Genomic DNA, 3,849 nt, shown 5'->3' with positions numbered 1-3,849 from the left:
GCACAGGGATACCTTTCTCGGATCACGTGAGGGTCGGAGCAAATATAATTCATTTATGTTATAATGCAAGGCAAGCATGATTATTTGAAAACTATGTAACTAGTGTAATAAGTGTCTGGGACCCAAGACTGTTCAACTGTCTCCCAGCATACATAAGGGGGATTACCAATAGACACCTGGCTGTCTTCAAGAAGGCACTGGACAGTCACCTTAAGTCAATACCTGACCAGTCGGGCTGTGGTTCGTACGTCAGTTTGCGTGCAGCCAGCAGTAACAGCCTGGTTGATCAGACCCTGATCAGCACCCCCTCGGACCGAGCCGAGGGGGTGTTGACCCCCGAAACCAACTCCAGGTAACTCCAGGTAACTGTTCCATATTAAACTTAATCACTCACTCTCTTGTTAAAACATCGTATTTCTTTCAATAACATCAAGAAACATAGTAACGAAGATATCACGGTCAACACTGATGATAACATCAACTCACATTATAGGTCATAAGCAACACAAACAACACTGTGGAGGTCGTCAACAACGCACGCAACACACTGACCGTGTGGCCTAATGGATAAGGCGTCGGACTTCGGATCCGAAGATTGCAGGTTCGAGTCCTGTCACGGTCGATCAAACATTATTAAATAGTGGTGACCAAGTTAATAATTTACAATGGAGTTTTTGTAGTCGAACACACTTGAGGAGGAAGTAATGGAGTGGGACACACTAGGGGAGGAAGTTGTGGAGTGGGACACACTAGGGGAGGAAGTTGTGGAGTGGGACACACTAGGGGAGGAAGTTGTGGAGTGGGACACACTAGGGGAGGAAGTTGTGGAGTGTGACACACTAGGGGAGGAAGATGTGGAGTGGGACACACTAGGCGAGGAAGTTGTGGAGTGGGACACACTAGGGGAGGAAGTTGTGGAGTGGGACACACTAGGGGAGGAAGTTGTGGAGTGGGACACACTAGGGGAGGAAGTTGTGGAGTGGGACACACTAGGGGAGGAAGTTGTGGAGTGTGACACACTAGGGGAGGAAGATGTGGAGTGGGACACACTAGGCGAGGAAGTTGTGGAGTGGGACACACTAGGCGAGGAAGTTGTGGAGTGAGACACACTAGGGGAGGAAGTTGTGGAGTGGGACACACTAGGGGAGGAAGATGTGGAGTGGGACACACTAGGGAAGGAAGGTGTGGAGTGGGACAAACTAGGGGATGAAGCTGTGGGGTGGGACACACTAGAGAAGGTACTAGTGGAGTGGGACACACTAGGAGAGGAAATAGTGGAGTGGGACACACTAAGGGAGGAAGTTGTGGAGTGGAACACGCTAGGGTAGGAAGTAGTGGAGTGGGACACACTAGGGGAGGAAGTAGTGGAGTGGGACTCACTAGGGGAGGAAGTAGTGGAGTGGGGCACACTAGGGGAAGAAGTAGTGAAGTGGGACACACTAGGGGAGGAAGTTGTGGAGTGGGACACACAAGGGGATGAAGTAGTGGAGTGGGACACACTAGGGGAGAAAGTAGTGGAGTGGAACACACTAGGGGAGGAAGTAGTGCAGTGGGACACACTAGGGGAGGAAGTTGTGGAGTGGGACACACTAGGGGACGAAGTAGTGGAGTGGGACACACTAGGGGAGGAAGTTGTGGAGTGGGACACACTCGGGGAGGAAGTACTGGAGTGGGACACACTATGGGAGGAAATAGTGGAGTGGGACGCACTAGGAGAGGAAGTAGAGGAGTGGGACACACTAAGTGAGGAAGTAGTGGAGTGGGACACACTAGGGGAGGAAATAGTGGAGTGGGACACACTAGGGGAGGAAGTTGTGGAGTGGCACACACTAGGGGAGGAAGTTGTGGAGTGGGACACATGTAGACAGCCTGTACTGTCTGCAAAGACAGCCCATGCTGTCTGCCCGCTTAGTTCATATTTCGCGCCACTCAAGTGTTGCCCTCTGTAGCCAGGCCTCTCGGTGGGCACGCCAGCCTGTCTGCCCCTGCCTCACTCTCACTCACACAGCGGCCTAGCAGGAAGACACAAGGCCTACTAGCAGCTCTCTCTCGTGGGATGGCCCTCCCGGGCCATGGGCACAACACACAAGCCTGTGTACCCACCACGACTTAACAATAAAGTAAGAAGCCTCCTAAGACGTCTATAATTTACATCCTGCTACCAGCCTACCAAACAATCCCATTAAACATTGGTAGCAGCGTTGGTCGCAGCAGTTGTGCTTACCCTGGGAGAGGAAGGAAGAGGGATGAAGTCATCTTCACTTCATCACCCCATGCAAGAAGCATCCGTCTCTCAACGAGTTAGCCTCTGATGTCGTGTCTGCACGTTTGAGCATCCAGACTCAGGTACAAGCAGGATCCATCCGAAATTTGCCGAAATTCTTCGAGAATTGTAAGTGGCGTCCCAGTGACCCCACGCTACAGCGTCCCATGCTGTTTCTCAAGCCACGTGTTCAGCGTCACTTGTATGTTGCTGTTGTTGTTCAGCTCAGCACACTTGTTTCAGCAAGCCAGAGGTGAGTTTTGTGACGATTTCTGCGTCCAGTGTGAGTTATCCACGTGTTTGTGGGAGGAGGAAGTGGCCGCTCCTTGCCTCGCCCTGCTGTACTCTCACACCTCACCACACTACCACACACTCACCACTGCCCACTCCCTCTGCTGTGTTTTCTGCTGTTTTCCGTGTGAATTCATTGCCAGAGCTGTGTATCCGAGTGCCCGAGGCCACTCGAAGCTACGTGGATCAGCATGCCACGTAGATCACGACGCCACGTGGATCACGAAGCCACGTGGGTGTGGGCGATGTCACGTGAATCTACATGCCACGTGAGTTACCAGATGTCCCAGGCCACATGCTGTGGTCTGCTGCCCGCATCACATTGACGTCACCGACGATGCTGCCCGACTTCATGACGTCACGATGTCTGCCTGACGTCACCTCGAGATGTCTGCTGATGTCACATTGCTGCTGACGTCACCTCGCGTCATCACGCCTGACATCACATGATGTCACCATCGAGTGTTCAGTAATTATTATAATATTGTCGAGAAGACTAAGAGAAGATATATGTCGTGTGTTAATTCCTCTCAGTCAGTGTTCTCACATTTTAGTATGTCTCAGAGTCAGTTTTATGCACAGAAAAGCATCATTTGCTAGTTTAAGCCATGTTGTACCGCATGTACCGAGGGTGTGTAAAGTTTCCGTGTGTCCAGTGAGGTCTGAGCCAGACCTGAGTAGCACCACTGTGTTAAGTCACCCGTGTGACCAGTGTGTTTGACAGCTGTTATCAGACAGCCCTGAGCGTACGAGCCCTCTTGTACAGAAAGCTTTTATGCTCGTCGCTGGTGATGTTCTGCAGAATCGTACCTGCTGCGATTCCCATCGAGATTTGTTTCACTTCACCTCCAGACCGTCAGAGTGCAGTTATATGTAGAGAAACAAGTCTGGGGATGCTTAGACTAACTTCTGCTATAACTCCAACTGTCGAGAGAATGACACACTGTGTCAGCCTCGTGTCACAAGCTTCAGTGAGCAGCCTGCACAAAGAAGATGTCACTTTGACTGCTAGCTCTCTCACTGCAGTCTGGTGTATGATGTTACGACTCCCAGATGTTTCGCCCAGTCGTCTCTGCCACGACTCGCTCCACAACTCGCTCCACGCTCGCTGGCAGTGACAGCCCAGCGACAGTACCAGTCGAGAAGTGTCCTCCTGAGTCGCTTGCCAGAAGTCCTGCCCAGTTGCCGAGTTTTGTCGACGCCACACTCGAGGGCACCAGCATGTCGTGCCCCAGGTTGAGTGAAAACCTGCAGCGACTCCTACGATGACTGCTGTTACGTCACAGCTCAGACGT

At 51.7% G+C, this 3,849-nt stretch overlaps 1 non-coding gene across 1 annotated transcript; it reads left to right on the top strand.

Moving 5' to 3' along the window:
• The first annotated feature begins 549 nt into the window (after positions 1–549).
• TRNAR-UCG (transfer RNA arginine (anticodon UCG)) lies at positions 550–622 on the top strand. The gene has a single exon. It is a non-coding gene; the product is annotated as a tRNA-Arg (tRNA).
• The last annotated feature ends 3,227 nt before the right edge of the window (positions 623–3,849 follow it).

The sequence above is a fragment of the Cherax quadricarinatus genome, chromosome 70 (assembly GCF_038502225.1).
Source record: "Cherax quadricarinatus isolate ZL_2023a chromosome 70, ASM3850222v1, whole genome shotgun sequence".
NCBI classification, from domain to species: domain Eukaryota; kingdom Metazoa; phylum Arthropoda; class Malacostraca; order Decapoda; family Parastacidae; genus Cherax; species Cherax quadricarinatus.
Note: the sequence above shows the minus strand (reverse complement) of the source record. Positions and strands in the feature narration are given on the sequence as shown.